This window comes from Lissotriton vulgaris, chromosome 1_2, assembly GCF_964263255.1.
Source record: "Lissotriton vulgaris chromosome 1_2, aLisVul1.2, whole genome shotgun sequence".
Taxonomy (NCBI): domain Eukaryota; kingdom Metazoa; phylum Chordata; class Amphibia; order Caudata; family Salamandridae; genus Lissotriton; species Lissotriton vulgaris.
Window position 1 is genome coordinate 300428586 of NC_141686.1, and position 18114 is coordinate 300446699.

An 18114-nucleotide genomic window follows, 5' to 3' on the forward strand; every position below is an offset into this window, starting at 1 on the left:
GAGTTGCAGAGATGGTCTGTAGCTAAAACATCCAACGTAATCTCTTTTAGGATCAGGCACCTTATCCATCTACCAATCTATACTATGGTTGATGTTCTAGACTGCCAATCTATACTAGGGTTGATGTTCTAAACTGCCAATCTATACTAGGGTTGTTGTTCTATACAGCCAATCTATTCTAGGGTTGTTGTTCTAGACTGCCAATCTATTGTCAGGGCTCTCAGAGCGTGAGTGCACTGACAGCGGATGCAGAGATACAACGGGATGAGAAACTATAATTCCCGTCATCCACCTGTGCTGTCAACGCACGCGCTACCATTGCACGCGCTGACATTGCACGGTTTCAGACTTGCCATCGGAGGACCTGAATATCAGGAGATGGCGCCTTTACAAAGACGCCAATTATTATGTGGTTCCCGATGTACCAGGAAGTATGGTCGGGTATGGGTGCGGTCTTGCACTAGCTTTATTCTTGTGTGTTTCTTGCGTTATTGTGCTACGAGGGCTCCCAGAGCACGTTTCCTTGTTCCTGTTGTTGGCGAGACAAGTTACTTCTTATGGTCTCATGCGGGAGGAAATTCTTTTGCCTTTTGCCTGAGCCAAGTGTTCTGGAACTATTACCACTCTCGCTTTGAGGCAAAAGCGAGAGCACAGGAGTACTGCCTTTTGCTTTCTTGTATTGTTTTTATTTGCTGAAGTTTAACACTGATCCTCCAAAAACACTGTTATGCAGTGAAGGAATCCCTATTCTTGAGAGTGTCTTCCCTTCATCCTGGGTAATGGATGAGAACTGTAAATGCCCTTTTGGAATCACTATTTGAGTATCCAGGAACGCAATACTGATTCTTGCCTGCATTTAATATTGGATTCTGTGTTATCATTTCACTTGTAGAGGAGATCAGTTGGGGGTGTCCAGGACTCAACTGATATAGTCTGGTGGGGACAAGCACAACTCTTATAAGGAATGAGCATTTCAATAGGACTTTCCTTATCAAATCTGAGGGTGTGGTTATTGGTCAAAGGAGTAATATGTTGGTAACTGAACCTGTTATTTCTTTATGATAGGAAAGTGCTGGTACCTTGTGTTCACCCTCACATCTCACCCGTTTAAGGCCATCAATGTTTTCTTTACAGGTATAGTGAGTTTCGATCTTGTACCGCCTTAAGTGATATAGTAGCATAGTTAGAACATTGACCTTACAGTAAAACTGTTTTCTCTCTTTATCTGTTCTCAGGTCGCCCTCCCCGCTGTTCCTACCCTTTCCTTCCCTCGCTTGACAATCCCACTAGTCCGAGAGGATTTATTCTATCCGGACTTGGGGCTGTCAAGAGGTGGACCCCTTAAAGTTTCAACCCAATCCTGAGGATAACCTGGTGACTGTGACATCTATACTAGGGTTGTTGTTCTAGACTGCCAATCTATACTAGAGGTGTTGTTTTAGACTGCCAATCTATACTCGGGTTGTTGTTCTAGATTGCCAATCTATGCTAGAATTGTTGTTTTATAATGCCAATCTACACTAGGGTTGTTGTTTTAGACTGCCATCCTGTACTAAGGTTGTTGTTCTAGACTGCCAATCTATACTAGGATTGTTCTTCTAGATTGGCAATCTACAGTGGGTTGTTGTTCTGGACTGCCAATCTATACTAGGATTGTGAGTGATTACTAGTAGCATTCCTAAAATAAATCCATACTGAGGGGAAGCAGGGACTTTGAAACAGGTGCACACATTGTGATTTTTATCTTCTGCTGTGTACTAAGGGGTTTCTGTGACAGTATGTGTAGATACAGATCCTGAAATTAATTCCGTAACGGCAACAGCAGTTACTAGTTCTGAAGCTTCTTCTGTCACTGCTGGTATGGACGGACGCTCTTGCTGCTGGGTTAGAGGTATTGGATGCAGGTGTTAGTGAGGAGTGCCCCCAGGGCTTGTCGTATACGCAGTTGGCTGAGTGTTTGGCAGGCCATCAGTGAGCAACAAAGTAAAGTGGCTCCTGCTCCTCTTGGACTCAATGTTTTAAACAACTCGCAGGTATCTCTTCACCTCAAGGAAGGTTCAGATAATGGGAAGATTCCTGATATGAATTTAAACGATATGGGGAGTTTGGGCAAATCAGTAATCACTCTGTATTCCGCTGGAATGTCCGGGGAAGCCAGGGCTCCTAAAAACGGAAAGAAAGAGTTGTACACCCCGGGGGGAGCGGGGTTGGCAATTGAGGCCGAAATTCCCAAGGAAGGTGATGAAGAGGTGGTGGGCTAGGCTGCTAATATAAATCAGAGAGATTTAGAGCAGAATAAAGGAGGGTCTGAAGGCGAGATTCTCTTAGTTCCTGACGAGACTGATATTCTTGAAACTCCTACAAGCCCTATCACTCCAGCAACCACGCCTAATGATTTAATATTGGGAGATCTTAGTACCTCGTCCTTGAGCTCTGTTACTGACCAAATACAAAATCAGAGCCAAACCCCCTCAGCCTCGCAACATGCGGTCGCGGCCGGACAGCAGAAGCAAACTCCATGCTTAGAATCTGTTAAAAAGAAAAATCCAAAGTTTAGAGCTGAGAAGGAATTGGAAAAAAACTTTTGGGGGGGGCAGATCAGAAATTAGGAGATGAGAGGATAAAACAAAGGAAAAAAAGAGCCTCAGCTGACAGTCCTATATGGGGATGGGTTCAAGCAAAAGGGGAGGTCAAAAATATGATATCAAGGCTATCAGAGACTGGTATGACCGACGAAGCTGGTGGCACAATAGTGCTATTGGCTGAATGTACGGATGATCTAGAATCTGGTCCTGGGTCAGCTTCAATGGCTTCATTGGAGGAAACAAGCTGGCAGCAATTATCTGGGGATCCGGAAAATAAAGAAGTACAGAGAAATGAAGCCATGATGCTTTTGTTGATTCTTCAGAATGAATCTTAAGGACCAAAGAGAAGAAACTAGAAAACTCTTTGCCCAAGTACGATCAGACACCCAGGGTATCTAGCAGTCTTTAAAAGGAGTTACTATTAAAGTAGGGACACTGACAGCAGAGATAGTTGAACTTCAACAGAGAGTGGCGGGCACAGAAGAAATAGCTTTGAAAACATCTGGTATAACTGAGAAGCATAATCATCTGCTGGCCACGATGCAGCTTAAATTAGAAGATTTAGAGAATCATCAGAGAAGGCAAAATCTGAAGATATTCGGCATTCCAGAAGGACAAGAGGGGTCAGACCCCAGAACTTTCATAGAACAAATACAGCAGAAATAATTTCCGGACCTCGGGGATTGGGACTGGGACTGCCATATTCAAAGGGCTCATAGACTGCCAACTCTCCGTCTGTGTTGCCGCTTGAAACGCCGGATTTATTCCTCCATTTAGAGTCCCAGCACAAATAATTAACTCCTTGCTGGCGTGGATCAGACCACTACTATCTGTTGGTTGGGACTTCAGTTCCAACACATAGATGCTTCAACATGTGAGACGTCTCCAAACACCGATCGTGCACCGCCCCGCGGGCACTACATCTCCAGCCTAACCCCTGGTTGAAGTACAGAGACCTTGTCTGGTCGAGTTTAACCGACACCACGGCTATTCTTATGCCATTGTGCAGAATCACGATCCCCAGTCCTTGTCCTGAAGAGAACCTGTAATAACGCTGGTTCGAAACGCGTCGACACTTCCACCCTGTGGTAAACCCCCAAGGGTGCCCCTAGGATAGAACTTTACTGATTCCTTTGGATCCTAGTTGTGCAACCCGCTTCAAACAACTAACCACAGGCCTGGTTGACAGGCAGGCATTTCATTCCATCCCTCCCGCCTGTCCCATGGTTTCACAGTCTGATGGACTGGTTATATATTTGCTTTACACTTGAAAGTTTTTGCACTGTATATAACTACAATCTATGTTGTTCACTGAATTTTGCATTGTTTTGGTGTGTCTTGCTCACTTATGTTGCTTTATTCATCTTTGTAAGTGTTGTATATTTGTAAAATTTGTATACTTGTAGATATTGTCATCATGAATCCACTGTCATAACAGTTGTTTTGTTTGTGTTCGTGTCCTTGAATCCTTAATAATTTGAGTCAAAAAAGAAAATAAATTTGCTTTGGGATTCTTTCCCGGTGGTCACGTGGTATATATTGACTACGTGGCTGTAATTTGTCTTTGTTAATTTTCCTGTCCAGCCACCCTGTTCTGTTTCCCTTGTTGTTGAGATCCGGGCTGGGCAGACGTTGGATCCAAAACCTTCACTGTTCTACAGAATGGCCCAAAAGAGGCAGGATAATCGATACCCTAGACCATTTTTGATTTATTTTGGTAATTTCTTACTACGGCAGGCAGTTTATTTAAAGGCTGGTCCTAGATGGCCTATGTCTATTGATGGCTATTCAATTTTCTTTCGCTCTGATTACTGTAAGATAACAATGGACAGAGGAAGCTTAGGCAATTGATTGACCCAATGAAGGCTACTGGAGTGCAAGCATACTTGCAAGAGCCAGCGCGACTGAAAGTAATTTGTGGGGGCCAATATTATATATTTCTTCATGAGACAGAGGCAAAGAAGGCGCTTTGCAAATGGCAGAAAGAGGGGGCGGGCTAAGAGGCAGAAAATGCATATTATCTTCTTTTTGCCATGTAAGGATTTATTTGTGGTGTATGTTAGAAAAATATCTCTTTAATGCTTTCCTTCGCTTATTGTTTTGCTTTATATAATCTATATATATAAAAACAAAAGTATGTCTGTTTGTCCTTTATGCATTACTACACCATTCATCCGATCGCCATGAAACTTTGGGAAGTTGTTGAGTACACTCCCGCGAAGGTTTCTGGCAAACAAAAAAGGAAACCTTTGTGAAATATCGGCCCCAGGCCCCCCAGGGCCCTCATAATCTTTCCAATACGGAATGTTTACAGTTTACGGTGCGACTCGCTTTTGCAATGACCATCAACAAAGCACAAGGACAATTGCTGCAAATGTGTGGACTAGATTTGGAGAATCCGTGCTTCTCACATGGACAACTGTATGTGGCCAGCTCACGCGTCAGAAAACCTTCTGATTTATTCGTGTACGCACCAGACGGAAAAAAAAAAATATTGTGTATCCACAAGCACTCGAATGAATAAACAGAATTAAAACAACACTTTAAAATGTTTTCCATATTAAAATGTATACGTTTCAATAAAAATGACACAATGTAAATTGAATTGTTATCATAACAAGTTTCCTCAAAATTCCTTTCTCCTGATATCGCAGCAACGTGCGACGGGTAAGCTAGTCTATATATATAAAAACGAAAGTCTGTCTGTCTGTCTGTTTGTCCTTTATGCATTACTACACCATTCATCCGATCGCCATGAAACTTTGGGAAGTTGTTGAGTACACTCCTGCGAAGGTTTCTGTCAAAAATAATTTTAGAAATCGGCTTCCCAGGGCCCTCATAATCTTTCGAATACTGAAATAGACAGCGAATTTGCGAGCATCGTCAACATTATGACCCCCAAACGGAAATCGATTGGTCAATCTACATCAGAAGCACGGAAGAAAATGGCATTACGAGCTTCAGAAACAGATGAGCAACGGGAAGCAAGATTAGAAGCTCTTTGAATACAAGCTGCTCAAGCCCATAATTCTCAAACGAATGAGCAACGAGAATCAAGATTGGAAGCTGATCGAGTACGCACTGCTCAAGCCCGTTCTTCTCAAACGAACAAGCAACGAGAATCAAGATTGGAAACAGATCAATTACGCACTGCTCAAGCCCGCTCAAATGAAACAGGAGAGCAACGAGAAACAAGAATGGAAAACGATCAATTACGCACTGCTCAAGCCCGCTCAAATGAAACAGGAGAGCAACCAGAATCAAGATTGGAAGCCAATCGAGGACGCACTGCTCAAGCCACACTTAGAAATTTTTTCAAAAATAAAATGAATACGTTTCAATAACAATGACACAATGTAAACTTAATGTTATCATAATGAGTTTCCTTGGATTTCCTTTCTTCTGAGATCGCAGCAATGTGCGACGGGTAAGCTAGTGTGTAAATAACAGAGACTAGAAGCCTTTAGAACCTCCATGGCTGGGACTCCTAGGAGGCTCCCAAAACAGCGGCAGTTTTGAGAAAGAGGATGATTCCTCCTTCTAGATGCTGGGGGAGGGGAGGGCTGGTGTCCTCGGGAGATTGGGGGAGGGAGAGGGAACGGCTGGGGGGCTAAAAAAAAAAAAAGAACAACATCTGAGTGAAAAGCAGTGTTAAATGCATAGTTGGGTATTATATTCAGATAGTTAAGATGGTTACTAAAAGGAGCAATGTATCTTATTTAATATGGAGTGGGTTAAATGCCTAGCATGGAACGTGGCGGGGCTAAATAGCAGGATTAAGAGGCAACTAGTGGCAGAAGAGTTAAAAATGTTTAACCCAAATGTGGTTATGCTAACAGAGACACATCTTTCTTACAAAGATCAGGGATTTTTCAAACAATTAGGCTTCGAGTGATAGTATGCTTTACTCAAAGTGCCTCTATTCGGGGGGTGGCATTAATAAAGAACAAACAGCAACAGTTTGCAAGACAACATCGGATAAAGGAGTCCGCTGGGCTATCTCACAGATTATGTGTAAAGAGAAGAAGTATGTGTTCTGTGTATTGTATGGCCCTAACAACGATGATCCTCCAGTTGTGGATAACATAAATATGGAGCTGTTGAATTGGGAGGGTGAACGGGTGGTGATGGGTGATTTTAATTGTATCATGGATTATGGGATTGATACCTCAAGACAAGGGGCATTTCATAGGATGCGGAGGACACGTATAGCAATTTGGGAACTAGGCTGACTACAGGTTATTACAGATGCTTGGAGAACACTGCTCCCAAATATAACGGGGTACACATACTTCTCTGCCCCACATAAATCATGCTCTAGAATAGATATGGCTAGGCCACCTAGATCATTTACATTCCCCAGGTATCTCTTACTGGAAGCAGAATATGTAGCCAGGACCTTGGAACAAATCCAAAGCTTACTCAAGGAGAATACAGGGTCAGCTTCTCCCATCATCGTTTGGGATACATTCAAAGCAGTTATTAGAGGGCACAATCAACAGTATATCTGGCGCCATAATAAAATCGATAGGCAGGCACTCAAAGAGACAACTTCAGCAATACAGAGTGCACAAGATCTACATGCTGAGGCTGTCTTGAAGGGGGTTGACAGTTCAGAACATTTGGGGTTTGAGGTAATCAATCTTAGATTGGGGCTAAGGAAAACACTTAAAGAGAAGAGTATGGTCAAATATAATAAATATTGTCAGACACAATACGAGTATGGAGAGAAAATTGGAAAGATCCTGGCTTATACAGTAGCCGACGATAGAGCCAAAGCTCATAATAAATCCATCAGAGGGCTTGCTGGCAGACTCTATAAGCATCCACAACAGATTTTAGAGCAACTTGTTAGATACTATCAATTACTATATACTTCTACGGTACAGCCACGGCACGCAGATATTCTTGATTATATTCAGAGGTACTCCTTACCAAGAATGGGGGATGAGATAGCTGAGTCCCTTGATGCAGAGATCTTGTGGGAAGGGGAAGAGATGAAGATGGCAATTAGGGCTTTACCATCTGGCAAGGCAGCGGGGGAGGATTCTGTACCACTGGAATTTCATAAAACCTTTAAGGATGTTCTGAGGTTGCCTTTCAGTCAGATGATTGGGTCTATTGGCATTAGTGGTACAAAAGGGGTGGTGATGGATGGAGCATCTGAACCAATCCAACACTCACACCCAGTCAACAGATCTGGGTTTAATCCAGCACCGTTCTTTAGACCACTCTGCCACCCCAGTTCAGACATGGCCATATGCCAATCAGTCTGACCCTGTGCCTCATGGGAACAGTCCAGCCCGAACTGCCAAGCCATGCCTTCCCTGGACTGGATTCAAGCTTCCTAGGACCGGTTTCTGGCATTACAGCCGTCTTCAGCCCGGCTTGCTTGAATCCAATGGCAAAGTGAGCAAGGGACTCACGTCTGAGCATACCCTGCCAATTTATGGCGAACAAAGCGGTACAAAAGGGGGTGGTGATAGACAGAGGATCTGATCAACAGCACCTGTGGGTCTGGGCTGAAGGGGTCATTGAAGAACAGCACCTGTGGTTCTGGGCTGAAGGGGTCAATGATCAACAGCACCTGTGGATCTGGGGTGAAGGGGTCATTGAAGAACAGCACCTGTGGGTCTGGGGTGAAGGGGTCATTGAAGAACACATACATGATGTCTCTGTGGCAACAATGTGGAGTGTCCTACAAATTCACTACCCCGTACCATCCCCAGGGAAACGGCTTAGTAGAGAGGTTTAATTAGACTCTGAAGGGGATGATCATGGGCCTAGAAGAGCCCCTCTGGCGTAAGTGGGACATCCTCCTCCCCTGCCTCCTGTTCGCTTACCGGGAAGTCCCCCAAAAGTCGTTGGGGTTCCGCCCATTTGAATTGCTCTATGGTTATCCCGTCTGGGGACCCCTTAGCCTGGTCAAGGAGGGGTGGGAGATGGCACCCCGAGATCCACCCCAGGATGAGTTTCGATACATCTTGACCCTCCGAAACCAGACTCGGAAGTTCCGAGAGCTTGCCGATGCCAACCTCGAAGCGAGCCAGGAGGAAATGAAACGCTGGTATGACCAGAATGCCACTCTGGTCGAGTTCCAACCGGGCCAGCAGATCTGGGTGATGGCCCCGATGAAGCCCTGTGCCCTCCAAGACAAATGGACAGGGCCCTTCAAAGTAGTGGAGCGGAAGAGTCAAGTCACATACTTGGTGGACGTCCAGTCCCCGCGGAACCCCCTACGGGTCCTTCACATGAACCGCCTCAAGCCTCACTTTGTGCGGATGGAGTTGAGTTTGCTCCTAGCCACAGATGACGGGACGGAAGAGGAAACGGAGCCTCAAGGAGAAAGATGGCTTCGTAGAGGGAGTAAGCCTCTCTTCCTCGCTCACTCCCCAACAATGCAAAGACTGCCGCCAGCTCTTGGGGCAGTTCTCAGACCTCTTTTCTCTCATCCCCAAGGTCACGACTGGTGTGTCCATGACGTGGACACCGGAGACAGCCCGCCGGTGCGACACAGAGCCTACCACATTCCAGACAGAGTCTGGACCTGCAGCCAGGCCGAGGTCTCGAAGATGCTAACCCTGTGGGTGGTCGAACCTTCAGACAGTCCCTGGGCCAGTCCGGTAGTATTGGTCCCAAAAGCAGCTGCCCCTGGGGTCGCACCCGAACTAAGGTTCTGTATGGACTACCGGGGGCTCAATGCAGTCACCCAAGCTGACGCTCACCTGATTCCCCGTGCCGACGAGCTCATTGACCGCCTCAGGTCTGCTCTCTATCTCAGCACCTTTTATCTGACCTGCGGATACTGGCAAATTGCGCTCACAGAGGGAGCCAAGGAGCGGTCCGCCTTCTCCACCCCGAATGGGCACTATCGCTTCCGAGTGATGCCCTTCGGAATGAAAAATGCCCCGGCCACCTTTCTAAGACTGGTTAACCGAGTCCTGGCCGGGCTAGAAGAGTTCAGCGCCGCATATCTGGACGATATCGCGGTATTCAGTTCCCAATGGAGTGAGCACCTCCGGCACCTCCGGAAGGTGTTGATGGCCCTGCGCCAGGCAGGCCTAATAGTGAAAGCCAGCAAGTGCCAGATTGGGCAAGGATCGGTGGTCTACCTGGGGCACCAGGTCGGAAGCGGGCAGGTTGCCCCTCTCCAGCCTAAGATCGACGCCATCCTGGCATGGGAACCACCCAAACAGAAGTCCGAGCCTTTCTTGGCCTCACCGGTTTCTACCGGAGGTTCATCAAAAGCTAACGGAGCCTAGTGGGTCCGCTCACAGAACTAACCTCCAAAAGACAGCCTAAAAAGGTGCAGTGGACCCCCTCCTGCCAAGAAGCGTTCGACGCCCTGAAAACCGCCATGTGTACTGCCCCCGTGCTCCAAGCCCCCGACTACTCCAAAGAGTTTGTGGTGCAAACCGATGCTTCCGAGCATGACATTGGAGCCGTTCTCTCCCAGCTCAACGAGAAAGGCATAGATCAGCCCGTAGCCTTTATTAGTCGAAGGCTACTACCCCGAGAACAACGATGGAACACCTTTGAACGCGAGGCGTTCGCCGTAGTCTGGGCTCTAAAGAAGCTACGACCCTACCTGTTTGGAACCCACTTCCGAGTCCAAACAGATCATCGACCCTTACGGTGGCTCATGCAGATGAGAGGAGAAAACCCCAAACTGCTGCGATGGTTGATCTCCCTCCAGGGGATGGTCTTCACAGTAGAGCATCACCCTGGTACTGACCACGTCAACGCCGACGGCCTCTCCAGATTCTTCCGCCTCAGCGAAGAGAAGAGGATGGGTAGTTCTCTCCGGCCTTCAGCTGGGGGGATGCGTGTTAGACCCAGCCTCGTTGCGTGGTCCTTCCTGACCCATAGCGACCCAACCCTGACCCGTGCACCACACCAGGCCCCTGATTATAACGGCCTACCCGTCCCACTCCCTCCATGACCCCGCAGACAACACTGGACTTCCCCGTCCTCACCCCCCATCTTCCCGGTCCCGGACGCACCCAAACCCTATCGGCCCGAAGGCCTCCGGTGACCATTCCCCTGCTCCTAAGATGGCCGCCCCAGCCCCAGCGTGACCTCGGCCCTAGACGCGCCATGCCCGGCTGGGGCGAAGAGAGCTCCCAGTGAGCGCGAGAGGGAGGAGCAGTTTCTATCACACCTCCCGCCTCCCCCTTGAGAGATGGGTTTCGATCGCCCCTCCGGCCTCCCTGAGAGCTGGCTCCACGCCTGCTGTAGGTCTGGGATCCCTCCAGACCAAACTTGAAAGGATCAGAGGGCCGCGTGGCAGGAAACCCCGACAAGCGACCCCCAGCCAGGTGCTAACTAAGACCCCTGCCTGCGAAGACTCCGGACATCAAAGAGGAGCAGACCTATAACAAGGGGCGCTCTGGGACTATCTGCAGATTGAATCCTGGAACTAAGAGAGCCCTGCTGACATGGTCGCGGCTCAACGAAACGCCGAAGAAGAACCTACTCGGACCTTGGAACCTTGGTGAGCCCTGCTGACATCGTCGCGGCTACCATCTGGCAGAGAGGGACTTCTGCCTGAACCATCTGAGCCCTGCTGACGTGGTCGCGGCTCCCTTGCAACCTTGAGAACACCTGAGCCCTGCTGATTGGATCGCGGCTCCCAAAAGATCGAAAGACTTCCGATTTCCTTGCTCAAGCCCTGCTGACTTGGTCACGGCTCAGAGACTGTTCTGGTCCGGCTGGACCCAAGATCAGATCGTATCCCCCGGCTCGAGGATTGAGAGCTGTGCACCGGATACACACCTGCATTGACCCTGATCCTCAAGACTGTCCCGCTACCTCTACCCTTACCGAGACTTTATGAGCCCTTGCTCTACTTGTAAATACGAACCTTACGGATCATAAAGATCCTGATATCTTGCTAGATAAAGAATACGTTCTTCAGAACCTACGGTGTGGTGTCTCTTTGTCGAGTGGTGCTAGCTTAGCGCGTACGATCCTAGATACGAGACTCTTCCGCAGAAGGGTCTCCCGCCAGTGCTCGGCTGTATTCCTAGGAGAGGTGAGTCACAGGGTGGTCAGGTACAGGTTCTGTCCTCCCCTGGGATCGGCCCTTCGAACAGTGAGATATCCTCACTGTGAACATGGGTGAACTCAAGCAACAGGTGTGGTGTAAGTGCAAAGTATAAGTTATCAAAGACATGAGGAGGTGTAAACGGAGTAAGAGCTGTCACCTCGAAGAAAAATGGGGTTATCCAGAGCAAGTAGTGCCGACTGTGGATGTAAGAGGAATTCTGTTGCATGGGATGAGCTGTCTGGGCTCTGAGGGGTATCCGGCGGAGTAAAAGTAGTCATCTTACAGAGAATGTGAGTTATCTTGGCATGAGTGTGTGTTTCAAAGTGTGTAATTGATCACCTCCCAAAAAAAAGGATAACATGGGTCTGGAAGGGGTTCTGATGGTCTAAGAGCAGAGCCCCCCAGAGTATACATTAGATGAATAATGAGGAGATATAAGTGGAGTTTGAGTGGTCACCTCACAGTGGATCAGTTATTAGGGGCTCTGAGGGGTATCTGGCTGTAAATGTGGTCTTATCAGTGTAAAAATGGTCACTTCAAAGAGAGAATGATTTATCTGGACTACACATTGGTGGTTGATGGTATACAAGTGGAAAACTCCCCAAGAATGGGCCCCACTGGACCTGGGAAGGACATCTTAGGGTTTGAGAGCAGTCAGGTCATAAAGAATGAATTTTCTGGTTGTGAGACGTGTCTGATGAATGTATGACATTACATCGCATACATTTCCAATGCAGTAGTTTACATCGCGTTCGTTACAACTCAAGTCGTTACAACGACTTGCGCTAGAGGCGCTGGATTTAGGAATAGTATGATTTACTATTTCAACTCTAGTGTGTGGAACAGTAGGGAAGGTGTTGGAATACTAAATCATACTATTCCTTAGTGTAGAGCGCCATCCAGCGCAAGTTGTTTAACGTCTTGTGTTGTAATGACCCCATTGTAAAGGTCGTTGTTGATATAAGACTGGTCACCTCACAGTGAACAAAACACCTGGGGCTGAGAGGTAAGCGTGATCACCTCTAATGAATGAATTACCTGGGGCTGTGAGACGTTTCTGGTGATGTAAGAGTGGCCACATCTCAATGAGTGAAATTTCTAGGGCGTTGGTGAGTTTATGGTAATGTAAGATTGGTCCCTCTCAAGTAATGAATGAACAAGAGTGGCCAACTCTGGTTCTTTTGACCTTGATTGTGAATCAGCCTAGCACTTTCGCATCTTCAATAGACTTGGCACTACAGAAAAAAAGGCATAGAGATTGTTATGTTTGTCATTCTTCGGTTCCAGGTTTATCTGACTTCAAAGAGCTACAAATTAACCAAGAAGAGCTGATGCAGATAGGAAGAGCAAGGAAATCCTTCACAGCAGAAGAAGGAAAAAGGAGGAGAAAGACAGGGCTCTGCCTTTATTGTTCAAAGACGTGTTCCTTTGTTCTAGCTGGCCCACAGCTTTCAGGAATCAGATTGGCTCATACCTAACTATAGACCAGTGATGAGCAGTGTGATTGTGGACTTTCAGCTTCCGATAAGACTCATTACATTTTACCCCAGAGGCTCATTCACACTCATGGTGTTATCAGACTCTGAATCTTTGTGGTACTTCATGGATCACAAGTTCTAGGCTGGGACAAAAATGACTGCTAACAAGAAAGAGGCTCCTGATGAGAGTCAAGGCATAGACAGCACATTGCTGTCTCCTGGAGCCGTCTGCAGCGAATCAAAACATTTTTAATGGCAACTCACACTGGTCATGTGGAACCGATTCATTTGGATCTCATTGACTCACTGGAATTTTCCATCCTCTTTTGAACAACCTGGTTCTCATGTCATAACCCTCTCATGCATTTTGATAGTCCATCCTTTATGCTTTCCTCGGATATACTGCTTGGAACATCGCTTTCAACCTCCAGTCAAGGACAAGACCCAATCGTTATCCAGTTGTGTTTTACAAAAACCTACATTTGAACAGAAAATGGAAATAAGGGAAGACAACATATCAATTCAAGGATGTCATCAACAAGAAAGGAGCATTCAGTCATCATCCAAATCAGGAGTAAGATTGCGCCATTGAGCTAATGCCTGGGGAACCCATTACTCACCGAAGAATATCTCTTGTAACCGCCAAGGAGGATAACATCCTTTGCAAACACCTAAAGAATAACGTAGGGAACGGCTTTATATAGCACTCTACTTTACCAGCTGGCACCCATATTCTTTGTATCCAAAGTGAATGGGGAGCACAGCCTATGTACCTATTAGAGAGAACTAAATGCCATTAAGATAAGTAACAGCTATCTACTTCCTCACATTCCACTCATGCTTGACCAAGTCAAGGCCTATAATATTTTCACCAGACTAAATCTATGTATAATCTTCTGTTAATATGAGAAGGGGGTGAATTGAAAACAGCCTTCAGCAACTGGTATTGCCATTTCAACTATTTTGTGTTAATGTTTGACCTTTGTAACACCCACATCCTATTCCAACATTTCCCTTGCTCTCCTGGATGTTTACATGGGGGTTCTGGATGATATCTTGACCCTGAATGAAGACTGTGCTAATTTTAAAGGCATTATACCCACACTGAGAAAACATTTTGAGATATTTAGACAAGGCATAAGTATAGATTTATTCGGCAGTCAAATCAATGTTGGAATGGAAGTTCAGTTAACAGTGAGGGTGGTACAATGATCATCATTTTTGCCAATTTCTAATTGCAATTTATACAGAATATTTTCTCTATCATCCAACCCATCATTCAACTGATCAAGGAAGGATCCCCATTCTGCTGGAAGGAGGATCTAGATCGGACATCTCAGGTGTTGAAGACAGCACTTTTTTGACTCATTCCAATGTGTTTTATAGAAGAAACGGACACATATCCATTTGCAATTGGACCAATTACTTTCTCAACATGATTCTAAGACTCGCGTCCTGCATCGGGTAGCGTACATTTTACTCGGGTGATTCATTACATTTACATCTGCCACTGAAACCAATAAGCCTAAGTCTTGCTTGTGCAGCCTCCAAATGTAATACATTCACACCTCATACTCATCTGTGGGTTCCCACTTCCTTGCAGCCAGAGCAGTGACCTCCCATACTCCTACCAGTGAGGGGTCCTGTACTGCTATCAACCTGTGTAGAATCCAGTCCAAGAGGTAACTCCAGTCCAGTGATTCTCTCTCTGTCCCTTTGCCATCTGTCCCTGGCACGCTACTGCAAGCAGAGTAATAGGGCTCTGTACGGTGTCTCGTGGGGTATTCGTGGTCACCTCACATAGATTCTAGGTTATAGGGAGGTGAAAGGGGTGCCTGACAGTGTAGGTGGTTACATCACAGTGAAAGGGTTGTGTATTTTTGCTCCCAGGCTGCACCTTAACACATTTTCTAAGGTAATGACCACATGTGGGGTTTGCTGTTTATAAGAGGTTACCTCACAGGGCACAGGCATTGTGTGGTATCTCCCAAATTGCATGAGATTTTATGTTGCAGTGGTTATATGTTATAAGGCTGTGTGTCATGTCACTCAAGTTGCAAGAGATGATATATTAGACTGGTTACAAGTTCACAGGCTCTGTCAGGTATGATGCCTGGTAGTGTGTTTTGCATTCCCTGCTGCAAAAGATGTAGTTGGGTATAAGATGCCATGTGACATGGATGAAAGAACAAACTACAACTATTTTTTTGGTCTTTCACCTTCATGGTAATTACATATAATCTTAACGTAGAGGTTGTGAATGAAACATTATTTTAAGTTAAAGAAATCAGTGGGAAATGCATTTATGTATATTATGAAAGCTCGGTTGGGTAATGCGATCACTGCACATGTCTGTGTGTGTAACCAGCTACAAAACTGAATCTTGGTTGATGCATCAGGGAAGAGTGACGCGTATTTAAAATGCTATAAGGTCCCAGCACCACTGTGAATAACAGAGTCATAATTTTAGAGTTTTTTAAGGTACAGTACAAGAGAGGCTGCTGCCAAATATGAAAGGAGATTTAGAGCATAATTTTGGTGGATCTGGACCCCTCCTCACTTTTTCAACTGTGTCACTGCCCGCCTACTTGGCGGTCCGCCCGCTCTATTTAGATGTTAGCAGGTCCATGGACATCAGACCACCCGAGTGCCGCTGACTCCGCCAGGGATTGTACCACACATCAATGGCCTCCTAGGTGGAAGCGACTGTCAGCAGGAGTCCTGCCAAGATTACTGCTGGGCAAATCATGATGTGACTCTCCGTCATGGAAACTGTGGCAGGAATATATCTACTTTCAGTTGGTGGAATCGAAGGAAAAGAGGGAGAAACTTTTTACTGTTTCCCACTTCCATTTCTGTCTTGAACCCCATTGTCCAGGTGCTCCCTTTGCTGCTACTACATGACCATAACACTAATCAACTCCATTGTCACCGGTATCTACGGTAAGCTTCTTTTACACTTGCCTTACTATGAATAGTGTTGTTGGGATCTAAAATTCGATATATATGTTTTATTGGCCTAACTATATCAATATAAACTTGTGTTTGTATAATCATGCAATTAGAGTTAATTATAGTAATATAATGACCAATGATTCACTTATAAATGTACTTATCCATTCTTTGCAGTATATATATATATATATATCTATACTACTATTATAAAGGAAGAACTTTGAACCTTTGAGGCGGGTAAACTCGGGAACCACAGCGCCAATCCACACACCCGATACATCGTTGAAATTGTCAGGGTGTGCAGATGGACATAGGCTGTATAAATGAAAAAAAGATACGTTATTTTAAAAATTTACGAGAAAACAAAAAGTAGTCCCATGGAAGTAGCACCGGCCGCGACGTGCGTGCTGACATCAGTGCTGTGCCATGCCTCTGCTCTGCCTCTGCGCCGTAATTATTAATGACGTGTTGTTGGTTCCTGCAGAGACCGGGAGCTCCGTTTGAATGTATGCAGTACTCATGGCGCAAGAAGAAATGTGTAGGACACGTTAATGATTTGTAGATCCAGTCATCTAACTACTCATTGCTCTTACCTGACCCAACACTACAAGAATGGGAGTAGAGCACATGAGTTTTGCTTCTAGGAAAAGACGCGATTCGCTGTTCTTTTTCCAAACCTTGGGTAAGGTTCGTAGCTACGCCTCCCTCTGCACACCTCTTTTCGCGTTTTGGGGGGTCTGAGGAGAGTCTTCCTGTGCAAGTGCTTATAATCATGGTCACTGCACTCATGCTATGTTCGTGTCGTTTGCCACATTTGCCACATTATCCATCAACTGCTGCATAATCTGAAGATTTTAACAAAAATAATGTTTTGTTTGTAGCTCACACCGATCAACAGTGACTAAAAGTGTGGTTACAAGTTGCAGTGCAATGGAAGGCCCCTCACAAAGTTTGACTGGTCACCTTTCTCTTGAATATTGCTATATAAGGGTGTTAAACTTTTATTAATGAGGTAAAACCGACGTGCAGACTGTGTTAAGAATTGTAATAATGAAGTAATACTATCACAAAATGCGATGCATTATGCTGCATAGTTTGCCTTTTATTGCCATCAAATGAAGTCAACTCTGAGGGGTGTGTTACTCTTACAACGCAACTATTACAACGTAATGCTGTTACAACGCAGCTATTACATCGCAAATACCATTACAATGCATGCCATTACAACGCATGGCATTACATAGCAGATGCTATTACAACGCATACCATTACATCGTAAGTATTGGTAAGTATTTAATTTTTTTTTTTTTATTTAATATTTTATAATTGATTTAATTATTATTAATTATAAAAAAAATATTTATTTCGTTTTTAAATATTATAAATTAAATATATTAATTTAAGTAATTTTTTTTAATAAGTATGAGTATAGGAGTATATGTTTTGGGGTACTGATGTATATGTTTTGGGGTGTTTGGGTATTTTTAGGTTTTTGGGCTGGGTTTGGGTTTTGGGGTACAGGGGTGTTTTTAGGTTTTAGGGCAGGGTTTGGGTTTTGGGGTACAGTGGTGTTTTTAGGTTTTAGGGCAGGGTTTGGGTTTTGGGGTACAGGGGTGTTTTTAGGTTTTAGGGCAGGGTTTGGATTTTGGGGTACAGGGGTTTGTGTTTTGGGTTACTTAAATTATATTTACCATTGTTAAATTAATTAAAATATGTTTAATAAATTAAATGAATATTATTTCATTAATTACATTTTTAAATTAAATTAATTAAATTAAATAAATTATTTCAATTAATTAAATTTCATATCAATTTTAAAAAAATGTACATTAAGTTAATTTTATTATTTAAATTAAATTAAATTATTCCCATTTGTTATTAAAATTACATTTATTAAATAGATATTATTTTATTAAATTAAATTATTGGCTATTTTAATATTTTTTTTTTAATTAATTAAATTAAATTAATTAAATTAACTTTATAATATTTTTTAAAAAAGGTATACTTACCTATACTTACGATGTAATGCCATGCGTTGTAATAC